The sequence below is a fragment of the Mauremys reevesii genome, linkage group 16 (assembly GCF_016161935.1).
Source record: "Mauremys reevesii isolate NIE-2019 linkage group 16, ASM1616193v1, whole genome shotgun sequence".
NCBI classification, from domain to species: Eukaryota; Metazoa; Chordata; order Testudines; family Geoemydidae; genus Mauremys; species Mauremys reevesii.
In genome coordinates, this window is record NC_052638.1 from 43879819 (window position 1) to 43897327 (window position 17509).

Sequence of the window (17509 nt, forward strand, 5' to 3'; positions counted from 1 at the left end):
TCCAACTGCCATCTAAAGAAAATGGAGAACCACTAATTCTATATGCATTCAATTGATGCAGGGACTTGAATTACAGAGACAGACATCAGGAAAAGCTGGGCAAGGTATGACTGGTGCATCTTGTGATGTGACACCCTGGGAATGGGGTGTGTCTGCTTTGGCCAGAGCCTGCCTCAGCTGCTCAGTTATTTCCTGGGTTGATTCTCCATGCAGGAAGTCACAGGGCTGCTTTGCTGAAGTCACAGGCCCTCTCACTTTGGGCAATCCACATCCTTCTAGTTCCCTAGGGCTTCTCCATCCCTGCTCTCTGGAGCATTAGAATCATAGTAACCTGTTTTTCCCCCCAAAGTCCTTATCTCAACCTCTGCCTTTCTCTTAGCCTTTATTTCCCCACCTCCACTCTCACATGTGCCCCCCCACACACCATACACAAGTCTGTTAGGCTGTTGCCAGTGTGTTGCTGCTAATACCTAGGTTTGTTTTTAGAGTTCTGTGCTCTGTGTGGAGCAGATGACAGTTTCTGGGAAATGCAGAGAGAAAAACAATGTGTCTGGTTTGAAACAGATACCCTAGAAATGTCTAGGATCTGGTCTGGAGGCTTCCTTAGCATGCTGGGTGAAGGAGTGGTACTAAACTGGGCTGTGATGGTAGTGACACTGTGTTCAGGCTGCACTGGGATCATAGATATTGTAGGGCTGGAAGGGACCTTGAGAAGTCCTTTAGTAGTCTATTCCTCCCTGCGGAGGCAGGACCAAGTAAACCTAGACTCTTCCCTTACAGGTGTTTGTCTGACCTCTTACTAAAAACCTCCAGTGATGGGGATTCCACAACCTCCCTTAGATGTCAGTTCCAGAGATTAATTATCTTTATGGTTAGACTGTTTTTCCTTATACCTAACCTAAATATTCCTTGCTGCAGATTAAGCCCATTATTTCTTATCCTACTGTCAGTGGACATGGAGCACAATCAATCACTGTTCTCTTTAGAGCAGCCTTTAACATATTTGAAGACTGTTAGTAGATCCCTCTTTAGTCTTCTTTATTTTTCAAACTAAACATGCCCAGTTTATTTTAACCTTTCCTCATAGGTGAGGTTTTCTAAACCATTTATCATTTCTGATGCTCTCCTCTGGACTCTCCAGTTTGTCCACATCTTTCTTAAAGTGTGGCACCCAGAACTGGACACAGTATTCTAGCTGAGGCCTCCACAGTGCCTCCACATAGAGTGGGACAGTTAATTCCTGTGTCATAATACAGTGCTCCTATTCTACACCCCAAAATATTAGCCTTTTTCACAACTTCATCATATTGTTCACATATATTCAATTTGTGATCCTCTGTAACCCACAGATCCTTTTCAGTAGTATTACCACCTACCCAGTTATTTTTGAGTTTTCCTTCCTAAGTAGGTTTCACTCGTCATTTATCTTTATTGAATTTCATCTTGTTAATTTCAGACCAATTCTCCAATTTGTCACAGTCATTTTGAAAACTAAGTCTGTTCTCCAGAGTGCTAGCAACCCCTTCCAGCTTGGCATGATCTGCCAATTTTGTAAGCATACTTTCCACTTCATTACGGATTGATTCACCTGTGCCTGTTAGTCATTACACACTGAGATCTTCCCAGTCTTATCTGATATTAAATAAGAACATAAGAACGGCCATACTGGGTCAGATCAATGGTCCATCTAGCCCAGTATCCTGTCTTCTGACTGGCCAATGCCAGGTGCTTGAGAGGGAATGAACAGAACAGGCAATCATCAAGTGATCTGTCCCCTCCCAACTTCTGGAGAACATGGTGTTGCATCCCTGCCGATCCTGACTAATAGACATTAATGGACCTATCCTCCAGGAACTTATCTAGTTCTTTTTTGAATCCTGTTATAGTTTTGACCTTCACAGCATCCCCCTGGCAAGGAGTCCCACAGGTTGACCGTGCGTTGTGTGAAGAACTACTTTCTTTTGTTTGTTTTAAACCTGCTACCTGTTAATTTCATTGAGGGATCCCTAGTTCTAGTGTTACGTGAAGGAGTAAATAACATTTCCTTATTCGCTTTCTCCACACCAGTCAAGATTTTATAGACCTCTACTGTATCATCCCCCCTTAGTCATCTTTTTCTGAAGGTGAAAAGTTCCAGTCTTTTTAATCTCTCCTCATACAAAAGGAGTTCCATACCCCTAATCATTTTGGTTGCTCTTCTCTGTACCTTTTCCAATTCTAATATATCTTTTTTGATATGGGGTGACTAGATCTGGATGCAGTATTCAAGATGTGGATCTACCCTGGATTTATATAGAGGCACTGTGATATTTTATGTCTTATTATCTATCCCTTTCCTAATGGTTCCTATCATTCTGTTAGCTTTTTTGACTGCCGCTGTACATTGAGCAGATGTTTTCAGAGAACTATCCATGAGTCCAAGATCTCTTGCTTGAGTGGTAACAGCTCATTTAGACCCCATCATTTTGTATGTATAGTTAAAATTATGTTTTCCAGTGTGCATTACTTTGCATTTATGAAAGAAATGATATTCCATATTATGAAAACTGTGGCACTTATCTGCCTTAGGGAAAAACGCACTGAAAAGAATCCTGCAGCCAAACGGAACATGTGCATGGGTAGTTCTGCTGGTCCAGCTGCCCAGTTTCGTACTGCTATGTGCATTTCTAAAGCATCCTCCACTGTAGTGGTAACTGTAGTGCAGGGGCCTTGTGTCTGCTCTAGTCTGGCCAGGGCCGGTGCAACCATTTAGGCGCTAGGATTTGGGGGGTGGCATTTTCGCATTTAGGCAGAGGAGCTGGGGCAGGGAGCGCGGGGGGGCCTGCATGGGGCAGCACCTCCCAGGCTTGCCAATCAGCTTAGGTGCTGGAGGGGGAGCGCTGGGAGGTGCCTCAGGATGGGGCCTGAGCTGGCAGAGAAGTAAATCACAACCGGGAGGGGGTGGGGGGGACACCCAGCCAGTGGTTTCCCCACTGGGCTGGGGAGGATGGGATGGGACTGCCTCTTCCCCTGCAAGGCATGGTGGGGCTGGGTCAGACCCACCCCCAGTAACTTCTGGAGCTGCAGGAACCTCTGCCCCCATTGCTCCTCAGCCATGGGAGGAGGGGTCACTGTACAGGTAGCTGTTCCCCCAGCCACCCAACTCCCCATGCATCTGAACTTCCTCATATCCAGACCCCCCGCTGAGCCTCATCCCACAACACCCAGACCCCGCACTGAGTCCCAACCAGCTGCACCTGGATCTCCACCCCACCAAGCCCCACTCCACCGGCATCCAGACCCCCCACACTCCCCTTGCTGAGCCCCATCTCCCCATTCCCAGACCCCCCAATGAGCCCCAACTACCTTCACCTGGACCCCCAAGTGCCGACTTGCCCAAGTGCCGGGGGGTGCTCAACCCATGCCCTTCCCCCATTCCACCCTTTCCCCCCATGCTCCGCCCCCACTCCTCTTCTTCCCTCCACCCCCTCCCCTGAGAGCCCCACGTCTTTGCTCCTCCTCTTAGCCTCCTGCATGCAGTGAAACAGCTGACAGTGGGAGGTACTGATTCACAGGGCCCGGTGGTGGGTGAGAGGCACTGGGGGATTGGGGGGGAAGCTGATGGGAGGCTGCTGGTGCGTGCTCAGCACCCACCATTTCCCCCCCCCCCCATGTGTGCTCCAGCTCCAGTGCACCCCCAGAGTCGGCGCCTATGCCTGGACCCTCCTGCAGAGTCCCATTCCCTCTGCACCCAGAGCCCCACAATGAGCCCCTGTGCCTACATATCCCTCTGCTCCTCCCCCATGGAGCTGCCCATACCCAGCTTGCCCCACACAAAACCCTCTCACCCCAGACTGGGATCCCCCCACACTCGGATTCTGCTGGGCTGACCCTGATTGCTCCACACCTGGAGCAGGGGCCAAGGTTGGGCCTGCATGTGTGCAACTGGCGTGGAGGGGCAGGCCCATCCCTTGCGTTGTATCAGGGTTGGGTGCAGCCTCACCACCAAGTCCATGTCCTGGGTGGGGCTGGAGGGTGATCTCCCACCTCCATGCAGCCGGTGGCCTGTGCTCCCCACTGCCATGCTTGAGCTTTCACATTTATTTATTGACAAATAAAATATGCCAAATTTTAAAATATTGTGTGCATAATTTTTATTTTTTTTCATAATTTTGTATTCTCTGCCGACTTTGCCTCCTCACTGTTTACCCCTTTTTCCAGGTAGCACTGTCTGTAAAATGCCTTATTTAAAGCAAATGTCAGCCAGACTTGGCAGAGCATAAAAGGATCTTATGATGAATGCATCTGGTATGAATAAGCAAGCTCTGTAGTCATTCCGTATCTGGTACAGAAGTACATAACCTGGTGTCAGGAGTAAAAGTAAGACCAAAAATGGAAAAAAGCAACAAATGTAGCAGACAGACAGAACAGCAACAAAGGTTGTGGGATATCATCAACATGCCACTCTTCAGTGCCCCAGAGAACTTCAGTTTTGACAAACCTTCACAATGGACAGACTGGAAACAATATTTTACAAGATTTTGCATTGGTATCAAGCTGCACAAAGAAACCGGAAATATACAGTTATCTTCTTTAACGTATGCTTTGGGAAGCAGGCGGATCATAGCTTTACATCCTTTGACTTTACTGAAGAAGTCACAAAGATGACTATGAAAGGGTTCTGGCTATGTGTGATGCATACAGTTTATACTCAGAGAAATGTGGTTTATGAAGAGCATGTTTTCACTAGAGAATTAAAGAAATGGGAAAATGTTGTATGTTTTATAAGAGCTCGGCATACATTGGCTGAAAACTGTGATTTGGGGAATGCAAAAATATCAACATATCAGAGTTATTGGGTTAACAGATAAAAAACCTTTCACAGCAGCTACAACTGAAGACATATTTAACCCTAGCAACAGAGAGCACAGCATTCTGAGCTGGGACAGCAAAACCTAGAGCAACTTGACAAACTTGAAAAACAAGAAACGAGCTTAGAAACTGTAAACAGACACTTGAGTGTTAAAAGTCATTACTATAAAACCTCTGAGGCAAGGAGAGAGAACTCCCAGGCTAAGAGGGACAAATTCCAGCCGATATGCACAAGGTGTGGAAAAGAGATATCCCAAGAGATGATGCACGTCCATCCAGAGGCGCATGGTGTAATACATGCGTGAAATATGGACACTTTGCAACTGTTTGCCACTTTAAAGCAGTCAGGGAATTGACCCATACTACAGACAATCAAGAGCCATTGTTTCTGGGATCTATCACTTGTGATGCCATAGAGCAGGCCTGCACAACTCGTAAAGCGGCAAGGGCCACATTCCTCCAAAGAAAACAGCTGAGGGCCGAAACCTCCCGGCCCCACAAAAACACCCCGCCCCAGGGCCGCCCAGCCCTGCAGAAACAAACCCTCCTTCCCCAGCGCCACCCCACCAAAACAGCTCTGGGCCAAAAAGGAAGGTTGTGGGTGGGGAGGTTTTGATTTTAAAACAACCAGGGGCTCCCAGCTGAAGAGGTGGCTGGGAGCCCTCAGGGGCAAATTAAAGGGCCCGGGGCTCCGGCGGCTGGGGGAACCCGGCAGGGCCAGCTCTAGGTTTTTTGCTGCCCCAAGCAAAAAAAAAATTGGCTGCCCCCCGTCCCAGCCCTGGGCTCCCCCCTGCTGCCCCAGTCCAGGGCTCTCCCCCCACCCACACCCCCTGCCGCCCCAGCGTTGGGCCTCCCCCTTTCCTCCCCACCAGTGCCCTCTCCCCACCCCTCTGCTGCCCCAGCCCTGGGCTCCCCCCCTCCTGCCGCCCCAACCCTGGTAACTCGCTCCCAGGGTGGGTCATTCAGCAGGAATTTTGGATGTGCACAAAACACAGACAGGATTGGTTCCCATTTGGTTACAGAGCTGCAGTAAAGTGGAACAATTTTCAGCTTGTGTGAATGAAGGATATCTGGATGCATATTATAAGACTGTCCTCCATAAATGAGGAAAAGTTGAGGTGCCTTTATTATTCTTTTGTTCCACTCTTTCTTTCTATGGGGAATTTGCCAATGCAATATCACTGTCTTCCTTTCAAACAAACAAAAAGGCAATGGCTGTTGAAAATAGCAATTCCAGTCCTAATAAGCATTTCTTGCTCAATTTTATTCTACTTTTTCTACAGCAAGTTACAGTGGATCAGTATATTTGATTTGGGAGAAATGAAGTAACAGCTGCCCAAACTGAGCTTGAGCACTCCTGAATTTTGCGGTGTACCAATGTGGACGGCAGGTGCTGGGGGCTGTGGGCTCCATGGGGAGCATGGCAGCAACGTGTCTGGAGCTGCATGGAGCCAGACACGCTGGTCTGAGTGGCACAGTAAGGGGGCTGGGGGTTGGAGAAAGGGTAGGGGGTTCTGGGTGGCAGTCAAGGGACAGGGAGCAGTGGGGGTTGGATGGGGCGGAGGTTCAGGGGGGCAGTCAGGGGACAGGCAGCAGTTGGATAGGCATGGGAGTCTCAGAGGTTCATCAGGGGACAGGTGGGGGTGAGGTCCTGAGGGGAAGTTGGGGGGATCTCAGGAGGGGACAGTTGGGGACAAGGAGAAGGGAGGCTTAGATAGGGGCTGGGGTCCCAAGGGGCAGTTAGGGGCAGGGGTCTCGGGAGGGGGCAATCGGGGGACAAGGAGCAGCGGCATTTAGATAGGGGGTGGGGTCCTGGGAGAGGGATATCAGGAGACAAGGACCAGCTGTGTTAGATAGGGGGTGGAGGTCCTGGGGGGGCAGTTAGGGCAGGAGTCCGTGGAGGGGGCAATCAGCAGCCGCGGGCCGGAATTCAAAGGGCTCTGGGCTGCCCTCCACTGCGGGCAGCGCAGAGCCCTCTGACTCCCGGCCGCGGCTGGAATTTAAAGGGCTCTGGGCTGCCTGCAGAGCGCTGTGTGGGGGGGATTCAGAATCCCCCCGCGGGCCGCACAGTGAGGCTCCGTGGGCCGCATGTTGTGCAGGCCTGCCATAGAGCCTGCCTGGAGCGTGAAATTGAATATTCATGGCAAGACTAACAAGGAGTCCTTTTGGCATCTTAGAGAGTAACAAATTTATTTGGGCATAAACTTTTACGGGTTAGAACCCACTTCATCAGATGCACTGAGTGGAAAATACAGGAGTCGGTATAAATACATGAAAGGATGGGAGTTGCCTTACCAAGTGTGGCGTCAGTCTAACAACTATTTACTTTAAAATTGACTCAGGAGCTGATGTCACAGGCATGAGAAGGGACTTACAGTCACTTTAAACCCCTCCCAGAACTGAAGTCACCCGACACAACTCTGACTAGCCTTGGAGGTATTATGAATCATATGGGCCAGTTCATGACAGAAACAACTTACAAAGACAAAATTTGTGCGTTCATAGTTAGGGCCCTACCAAATTCACGGCCATGAAAAATGCATCCTGGACTGTGAAATTTGGTCTTTTGTGTGCTTTTACCTATGGGTGGTGGGTATAATATGCCAGGGGAGGCTCTGCCGAACCCCCGTTGCAGGGCTTTGGGGGGAAGTTTTTGATTTATTATGCCCCATGCAGGTTCCAGGATGGCTGAGGAGGTGGTATGTGCTATTCAGCTTCCCAGGTTCATCAGTAATCTCCCTGGACTACTGATGAACCCGGGAAGCTGAGTAGCAAATACCGCCTCCTTAGCTGCCCTGGAACTTACATGGGGCATATCAAAAGCTTCTTCCGGACCAGAGCTGCTTTCCCTCGGGTGGTTTGGGATCTGGGAAGGCGAGGCACGGCACGGCTGCAACTGGCCCTGGACTCCTCTGGGCAGGTGCGGGGGGAAAGTTCAGGGCTCCAGCCGGCCCGGGGCTCCTCTGGCTGAGGAGGGGGGGGCTCAGGCTCCTCCGGGCAGGAGGCATCTTGGGCCTCTGGCTGCGAGGGGGTGGGGGAGGTTCTTGGGACTCCAGCCCTGGGGTGGGGGTGGCGAAAGGGGCAGAGCCAGGGCAAGCCTCCCCAAAGGGGGACTCCACCCACCGCCCATGCTTTTACCCTATACTATACAGATTTCATGGGGGAGACCAGTGTTTCTCAAATTGGGGGTCCTGACCCAAAATGCAGTTGCAGGAGGGCCACAAGGTTATTTTAGGGGGGTTGCGGTATTGCAACCCTTACTTCTGTGCTGCCTCAAGAGCTGGGTGGCTGGAGAGCAGCAGTTGTTGGCCAGACGCCCAGCTCTGAAGGCAGTGCCCCGCCAGCAGCAGTGCAGAAGTAAAGGTAGCAATACCATACCATGCCACCCTTTACTTCTGCGCTGCTCCCTTCAGAGCTGGGTGGCTGGAGAGTGGTGGCTGCTGACTGAGGGCCCAGCTCTGCAGGCAGCAGCGCAGAAGTAAGGGTGGCAATACCATCCGATGCCATCCTTACTTCTGCGCTGGTGCTGGCAGTGGCAGTGGCCGGCCAGCAGCCGCTGCTCTCCAGCTGCCCAGCTCTGAAAGCAGCACCGCTGCCAGCAGCAGCACAGAAGTAAGGGTAGCAGTACCGTCACCCCGCTACAATAACCTTGTGACCCACCCACCCCCAACTCCTTTTTGGGTCATAATCCCTACAGTTACAACACCGTGAAATTTCAGATTTAAATAGCTGAAATCATGAATTTTATGATGTTTAAAATCCTATTGCCATGCAATTGACCAAAATGGACCGTGAATTTGGTAGGGCCCTATTCATAGTGCATATGGTCAAAGACCAACAACCTTCTCAGCCACAGTATGGCAGCCACAATGGGCCTAATGAGAAAGGTGGAAGAACTTGATGTAAGATTTGATATTGGACATTTGAAGGGAGATCCAGTACAAATCAACTTAAGAGACAATGGCAATGCTGACCCAAACAAGTGCACAAACACTCCTACCACTGAGACCTTGGACGAGACTAACTGCAGATTTATGCAAATTCAGGGTGTTACCCGGGGTTCCCTAAACCCAAAACTCTTGGTAACTTTACTGTCTGCGAGGCGGTACCAGGAAATAAACCAAAGGAGACGCAGCACCTCTGTCTGCTATGTGGTTGGCACAAATCCCAGAAAGTCAAGTGCTTTCACTTAAAGCCTTCACTTTATTAGTCTCCAGCACTCTCACAAGAATGCATTTACTCCAAGTAACTGCTTTATTTAGTTTCAAGAGCATATACACACAGAACAGATTAGAGAGCACCCCCAAACAATAGTTACCTATGGTCTAGAGGGCTCAAACATGGTTCAAGTGGCCAGCTATCCACCTGTCTTCGGGGATTCCAAGAGATGTCCAGAAAGTATTCCTCAGACCTGTCTACCCCTTCTATGTTAGTAACTGATACATTTACATCAACAACAACGAGCAGCGAACAGCAGAGGCTAACGGAGGGAGTTTGCCTGGGATCTGTCCGAGAGGAGGTACGCAAAGTGCTGCATTAGGGGGACTGTGTTGGTGAGTATCTGAGTGTCTGTGGCGGGGACAGTTTGTCAGTTTGACACACACCAGAAGTCAAATATAGATAGACTTCCTGTTTTTCACAGACACTTACCCCAGCATATCAGGGAGGACATAGAGTCAGGCTCACTCCTTGTGATCATCCCTCCCTCCTGGATTTGCCTTAGTTATGGTAAGTTCCTGCAAAGGCCTACTAAATAGCTACTCTTGGCAATAAGCAAAATAATCAATATTCCAGTACTAGCAGTTGGCAGTGACTTGGGCACCCGGATGGTTGCTAAAAATGCCCTTCTACAAGAGGACATCATTACCTGGTTGTAGTGGACTATTTTTCCAGATATACAGGAACAATGTACTTGAAAGCAGGGCTGTCCCTAGCCATTTTGGTGCTCTACGCAGCCCCCCTGTGGGGGGGGTGGCCCCAGGCCTCTGCGGGGGGGGGGCAGGAGCAGGCTTGGGGGTAGGGGGGAACTGCCCCCCAGCACGAGCCAGCAGAGCGGAGCAGGTTGGGGCTGGGTCACTCCACTTCCTGCCGCTTGTTGAGTGCAGGGCAGGCCCGACCCCTGCTGCAGTCCTCAGGGGAAGGGGTGGAGGAGGGGCAGGGCTGGGGCGGGAGCCATGGGGAAGAGGCGGAGCAAGGGCTAGAACAGCACAAAGCTGTGTAGGGCCCTGGTACTTTGCGTAGGGGTAAGGACGGCCCTGCTTGACAGACATAACATGTAGCAGCGTGATCCAGAAACTGAAGTGCACTTTTGCTCATTTCAGTGTTTCAGAACAACTAGTGAGGGACAGTGGCCTATAGGTTCATTGCATCAGAATTTAAGTCATTCCATATGAAGTATAATTTTGATCGTATCAGCAACTCACATCACCCACAAACAAATGGAGAAGGTGAGAGAGCTGTACAGACAGCAAGAAAATCCTACAACAGAAACATCCATTCCTTGCTCTTCTGCGTTACAGAGCAGCACTAATAGCAGCTACTGGATATAGTACAGCACAGCTCCTGATTAAGTTACTGTTCCAGCTTTGGGAAAGGACATATTTCCAGAGTGGCCAGACATGAAGAGAGTAGTCAAATCGGTTAAGAAGACTAAAGAGATTATGAACACTTTTACAGTAGATGTCATGCAGTGAACTGCCAGGTCTAGAACCTGGTGACCATGTTTACATAGAATCATAGAACTTAAGATCAGAAGGGACCATTATGATCATCTAGTCTGACCTCCCGCAAGATGCAGGCCACAAAAGCTGACCCACCTACTCCTGAAATAATTCTCTCCCTTGACTCAGCTGTTGAAGTCCCCAAATCCTGATTTAAAGACTTCAAGTAGCAGATAATCCTCCAGCTAGCCACCCCTGCCCCATGCTGCGGAGGAAGGCGAAAAACCTCCAGGGCCACTGCCAATCTACCCTGGAGGAAAATTCCTTCCCGACCCCAAATATGGCGATCAGCTGAACCCCGAGCATGCGGGCAAGACTCTCCAGCCAGACACTCAGGAAAAAGACTTTCAATATCCCAACATTGACCCTCGGTACTAATTACCAGTGGTCGCACGTTATTGACCTATTGACTAAATCACGTTATCCTATCAAACCATTCCCTCCATAAACTTATCAAGCTTAATCTTAAAGCCAGAGAGGTCCTTCGCCCCACTGTTTCCCTCGGTAGGCTGTTCCAGAATTTCACTCCCTGATGGTTAGAAACCTTCGTCTAATTTCAAGCCTAAACTTCCCGACTGCCAATTTATATCCATTTGTTCTCGTGTCCACATTAGTACTGAGCTGAAATAATTCCTCTCCCTCCCTGGTATTTATCCCTCTGATATATTTAAAGAGTGCAATCATATCTCCTCTCAACCTTCTTTTGGTTAAGGAAAACAAACCGAGCTCCTCAAGTCTCCTTTCATACGACAGGCTTTCCATTCCTCGGATCATTCTAGTGGCCCTTCTTTGTACCCGTTCCAGTTTGAATTCATCCTTCTTAAACATGGGAGACCAAAACTGCACACAGTACTCCAAATGAGGTCTCACCAATGCCTTGTATAACGGGACTAGCACCTCCTTATCTCTACTAGAAATACCTCGCCTTCAGAATTTCCTGGTGCCCTACGCAGCTGTGTGCTGCTCCAGCCCCTGCTCTGCCTTTTCCCCATGGCCCCCGCCCCTGCTCCGCCCCCACTCCACCCCTTCCCCATAGCCTCCACCCCTACTCTGCTCCGCCGGTGAGTGCTGGGGGGCAGTTCCCCCCTGCCCCTCAAGGCTGGGAGCCGGGGGGCAGAGTGGAGCAATCTGGGGGCAGTTTCCCTCCTGCACCCCCGCAGAGGCCTGGGGCCCACACAGCCCCCCCCATGAGGGGTTGCATAGGGCACTGAAATGGCTAGGGACAGCACTGCCCCCAAGCCTGCTTCTGCCCCCTGTGGAGGCCTGGGGCCTGCCCCGCAGAGGCCTGGTGCCGCCCCCACCCCCCGTTGGCTGGCTGCTTAGGGGGCTAGGGATGGCCCTGCCTCAGCCATACCTGGCAAATCTTATGATTAGCACAGCTGGTGCATCTGGTGCACACTCTGTAGCCAGTGCATATCTGGTAGAAGCACATGACACCGTCTGTGCTGGGCAAGACAGTCCAGATAGTTGGTGGTGAATACTGACAACTGGATTGGGCCCACAGGAGCACTGGGGTTGGGCTCATACAGCTCTGCTTATTCAGCAGTTAATTAGGTTTGACATGAAACACATTTTGGAAAATGTGATGTTTGTCTTCTTGGGCTGACAGAAGAGATGGGCTTCTGGAATTCAAAAACTCATTGGCCCAGGACTTTGAATCCATATGGAGAACTAACTAAACTAGAGCCCTGGAGCGGGGAGTTTTACCTGTCAGCTATTGGCTAGAGGCAGACCCACCTCCACCTCAATCTGTTACAGATCTGTATGACTAGCAGTGAGCTGCCATAGAATGCAGCTCCATTCAGATGTGTTCTGAAGATTTTAGAAATTCTTTGTCCTTTGGGGACAGTCTGAATGTTAGCTCCTTCAGTGATGACAAAGAGATAATGGGAAAGCTACCAACATCTTCAACATATTCATCTCCCTGTCCTTTGAGTTTTTAGGCAGCGTGTATGGAACAGGAGAGAAAGAAAAGGGAAATTAATGGCTTCAAAGATACAAAGGCCCAGACTACCTACCTAGTAGCAATAAGGTCAACTCCAGAAGTCATTGGTTCCAGAACTTTAGTTCTGAGGAAGCTCTTTGACACAGAGACTGTCATTCACTAAATAGCTGTACAGTGCCTAACACAACAGGGCTCAAGCAGTTATCATCAAGCACCTGTTGGGGTTCCCCATGGAGTCTGAATGCAATTGGAGCCATGTGATTCAGCTGAGTGTCAGATACCATGCTGCACTACAGTAGCTTTCTGGTGCCAGGATCTTCTCTTGCAGTGCAAAGAGCTCTCTTTAGAATTGTTAGGCTCATTGCTAAAGAATATAGAAGTTGAGTTAGGTATTTCCTGCTGTGTAGGAGGAAGGGAATATGAAGAGTTTTGTAGGGCCACCATCTCCTCACAGTGTAGGGTAACTATGCCACCACCCGCACCTTCCCTCCTGGTTCTCCTACTAACTTTCCACAGGTCAAGTATTTCAAACAAGATTTCCTTTCCAGGCTCTAATGTATTGGCTTTTTATAGTTTCCAGTGGCCCTCCAGTTCCAAAACTTCCTTCTCAACTAAGGGATTACACAGCCCTTCTTCCAGGGTTTAGTGCTACACTTATTCCTCATCTCTTTAAATTAGCCTCCCAGAGGTTCCACTGAAGCTAGCAAAAATCTTCAAGAAACAGAACTCAAAGCAGAAACTTTAAAATAATGCTTTTTCCTGCAAGGCATATCTGCTAGGGTGAAACCCCACTCCATAGCTTAGAGCCAGATCACCACATCTTAGTCCTACCTCCACTGAACTATCTTTCCTGATGCCTCAAGGACACCTACAAGTCAGGCCTCTACTTCACCTGTAGTGTCTCCCTAGGCGTCTCCCTTATTTACCTCAGAAGTGTGATTGTATCATATGACTCCCTGGTCACTTGACCATTTTCTCCACTGGAGAAGAGATATGGCTGCATCAGAGCTGGGGCGGAGACCAATCCTCTCTTAAAGGGCCAGCCACATTCTCACAAAGAGCAGCACCAGAGTCTCACAACAAGCTGGTGTAGTGGGAGAGCATGGATCTAGGTCCAGAAAAAAAGATAGGGAGCACAAGTCAGGGAGAAATAATTTTTCTACTTTATTGTTCTTACCTAGCAATGCTCTCCAATGGCTTTCCCCTATGCTATCTCTGCAGGTCTCCTGTTTGTTTCCCTCCCACTTCTTTCTTGGCTCCTCCATCTACTGCTCCTACCAGCTCCACGTTCTCCATCTCTGCCATGATGCCTACAGAACCCAGACAACTACCAATGGGAAGGCAGGTGACAAGCTATGCCTCTTCTTTTCTTGCTCCTTCGTTCCCTGTATCTAGCCCCAATTAAAAAGAGAAAGATCCACCACCAAAAACTATGTCCAGTACACAAAACTAACCAAGATGATCCAATTCTTCCCCATAGTCATTTGCTTGTATGTTGTATCTACACCTCCTACCTTTCACATGTGTAACTGGATTGTAAGCCCTACAATAAATGTGTTACAGATGTCCTTCCAAATATTTTGCGATCAATAGCTGTGCTCTGAATTCCATAGCCCAAGTCCTTCTTCTGTGAACATGGAGGCCCAGACTTTTGCCACACCATTCCTGTTAGTGAAGGAGAGAAAGGTTTGAACACAGGAATTTATTCTTCTGAAAACACAAATAGTTAAAAGAACAGAAAACATATGTTCCAATGGTAATTTTGCCAATATTGTGTATGAATTCAATGTGCTAAAAAATATGCTGCCATGGACATTCTGAACCCCCGATATCTTGAGAGTTGTGCTTATGTGCATATTCCCAAACTGCCTCAGAGCACTGGTGGGTAAGCACAGGCCATACTGAGTTTGTTCCACTTGTAGAAAGGGGACAGAAAGTGTCTATAACAAAGGACATGAAAAGATGGGCATTGCCTTACCAAGTGGCAATGCCCATCTTTTCATGTACTCTGTATACATACCTGCCTACTGTATTTTTCATGGGTTTTAGCCCATGAAAGCTTATGCCCAAATCAATGTGTTAGTCTCTAAGGTAGCACAAGGACTCCTCGTTGCTGCTGATACAGACTAACACGGCACCACACTGAAACCTGTGACAAAGGCGACAGCACAGCTTCCCGCAGAGCGCCTGAAGCGGATTAAATACGGACTCCCTCTATTGCCAGGTTTGAGCCTGCGGGGAGGGGGCGGAACCCTCTTTCGCGGCGTCGGGCCGGCCGGCCTCATCTCGCGGTAACACTGGGAGCGGTGACTAGCCCGGCGTCTGACGTCATCACTGCCTGCCACGGCGCCTACGTATTTCTCCTCGAACATGGCCTTTCATGAATGCTTCCGCCTAGGAAAGTAGTTCCCAACTCCCGCTGCCACCGGCGCCAGCGAACGGCCCGTTGTCCGGGAGGCTGACCATCTGGGACTGCAGTGTCGGCGGAGGGCCGCCCCCGTGAGGTAGGGCCGAGAAGCGGAGAGGAGAGAGTCCCATCCTGCGAATCCTTCCGCCTGCGGTATCGGTGCTGAGGTCGCGAAGCCGCCATTTTGGATGCCTGGCTCCTGTTACCGCCGCTTCCTCCTCTGCAGGGACCCGGCCCGGTGAGTGGGGGCGGGGACCCCGGGGTCATTGTCCCCCTCCGCCACCTCTCCCCGCCGGCCTCTAGCCCCCGGCGCCGTGTGACCCCGACCCTCTCCCGCCGGCCCCGCCTGCCCCGTCCCCCCCCCGCAGGGCCAGCGCACCCCTCCCCGCCTGCCTGCCCCGTCCCCCGCAGGGCCAGCGCACCCCCTCCCCGCCTGCCTGCCCGTCCCCCCGCAGGGCCAGCGCACCCCCTCCCCGCCTGCCTGCCCCGTCCTCCCCCGCAGGGCCAGCGCACCCCCTCCCCCGCCTGCCTGCCCCAGACCTCCCACGCAGGGCCAGCGCACCCCCTCCCCGCCTGCCTGCCCTGTCCTCCCCGCAGGGCTAGCGCACCCTCCCCGCCTGCCTGCCCCAGACCCCCCCGCAGGGCCATCGCACCCCTCCCCGCCTGCCTGCCCCTTCCCCCGCAGGGCCAGCGCTCCCACCTCCTCGAGCCCGGACCTCTGGACCCCCTCCTCCCCTTGCCCGCCCCCTCGCAGGGCCAGTACACTCCCCTACCCTGCCTACTCGCCCGTCTCCCCCGCAGGGCCAGCGCAACCCCGCTCCAGCCTGGTCCTCTGGGCCCCTGCCCGCCCGTCCCCCTCGCAGGGCCAGCGCACCTCCCTCCTCCAGCCTAGTCCTCTGGACTCCGTCCCCCCTCATAACCTTCCCAACCTCCCGTGTCTGCTCCCCCTGGCCGGCATAATACTCCCAATCCTATACACTCCCCCCCTGGGGCCCTTGTAATTGCCTCAATCCTGTGTCCGCACCCCCATCCCATCCCGTATCCCTTCCCCCTACCCTCCTGCACCAGGCCAGCCTAATCCTCCCAAACCCATTAATGTATCCCCTCCCCCACTTCCCCTGTGTAACCCCCCATATCCCCTCCCTTGTTCCTCCAGCCCCTCAGTCCTGTATCTCCTACTTTATTGGGCTAGCATAACCTTCTCTTCCACCGTGCCAGCATAACTCCCCCCTCCAACACCCAATCCCCCAAATACCCTTGTCCCATATCCCCTTTTGCACTGGGCCAACATAAACCACCCCCCAACCCTCTTATTCTCTCCCCCCCCCCCGCCTTAACCTCCACTCCTGCATATGTCCCATGTTCCCTCCTCCATCTGGTTAGCGTAACTGCCCCCCCATCTTCTTCCCACCCACAATCTTGTGCCCCCCTCCTGTGCTTTACTGGACTAGCATAACCCCTTCCTGTCCCATAGAAGCTTCCATGCATCCTTCATGCCCCAGCCCCATAAACCCACTTGCCCCATATGTCCTGTGAGCCCCCTGCCCATGTTCATGTCCTCCACTCCTCACTTCAACTCGGCTGTCTTGTGTGACACCTTTTCCCTACCAGCCCAGAGGAAGAGCTTTCTGCAGAGACTTCCCCTAGCTCCAGTATAACCCACCTACCTGCAACTTTGCAGACCTTCTGGTCCCACTCTGTATGTCCCCCTCAGCTTCCCTGCTGGCCCATCATGAGCCCCTCCATCAACACCATCTCTGTCCCCTCAGTGCTGTCTCTCCCTCCGAGCTCCACACAGCCTCCCATAAACCATCCATCCTGACTGTCCCCTTTCCCTTGATTCCCCTACGGCTGGAGTGAGGACAGTGGGTACTGTTGCTCTGGTCCTGCCCTTTCTTTGAAAAGACAGCCCCTACCCCAGCTGTTCCAGTGGGGAGCAGAAAAGCTCTCACACAACTTTTAAATGGGAGATTTTAAGGTTATTTACCAGAGGTTGTGCCAAACTTGAAAAAAATCATGAAATGTAATTTCCTTTGAAGACTGTATTGAGGTGATGCCTGCGTACAAGAGGTAACACTGGGGTTGTCCGCCCTCTTTACTCTGGTATTTCCTAGGCTGAGTGCAGTACTCTGCAGCTGTAATGCACTGAGGTGTCCTGTTCATGGATTTGTATTTAGTGTTTGTGGCTAGCCCCATAGTTATGTCTGTCTAGCTCTTCACAGAAAGAAAAGCCACATTCCCTGCCTAGAGCCATTTACAGCAAGATGCAGGTGCAGAGTCTTGCTGGCAGTGGAGTGGTCTCCAGTGATGGATCCTGGGACTATTTCAGAGTCCCTTCTTCAAGGGTTTGTTGAGCTCTTTCTCAAACCGCATGGTGTGTTGTTACTCAGGTGCTGATTTTTGGGTGCAGATTAATTCTTGAAAGTCTTTCTCAAAATCAGACTTTGTCACCTTGTACATACTAATTTTAAATGCTGTGTTGTGATTTATTGTAGCACTTGGTGTGTGACATGCTTGATGAAGAGCTGTGGAAACACTAACAGTATCCTTAGGAGAGGTGGTGTGTTGAGAGCAGAGCTTGAAAAA

At 51.0% G+C, this 17509-nt stretch overlaps 1 protein-coding gene across 4 annotated transcripts in view; it reads left to right on the top strand.

Moving 5' to 3' along the window:
• The first annotated feature begins 14872 nt into the window (after window positions 1–14872).
• Window positions 14873–17509, top strand: part of AP1G1 (adaptor related protein complex 1 subunit gamma 1) — a 94957-nt gene continuing 92320 nt past the window's right edge. For 2 of the 4 annotated variants that reach the window (XM_039502809.1, XM_039502812.1), the window contains exon 1: window positions 14874–15161. The gene's annotated coding sequence lies outside the window, so the exon portion shown is untranslated. Of the gene's footprint in view, window positions 15162–16308; window positions 16994–17509 lie in introns of those variants that run through there. The other 2 variants (XM_039502811.1, XM_039502810.1) reach the window with 2 other exon arrangements.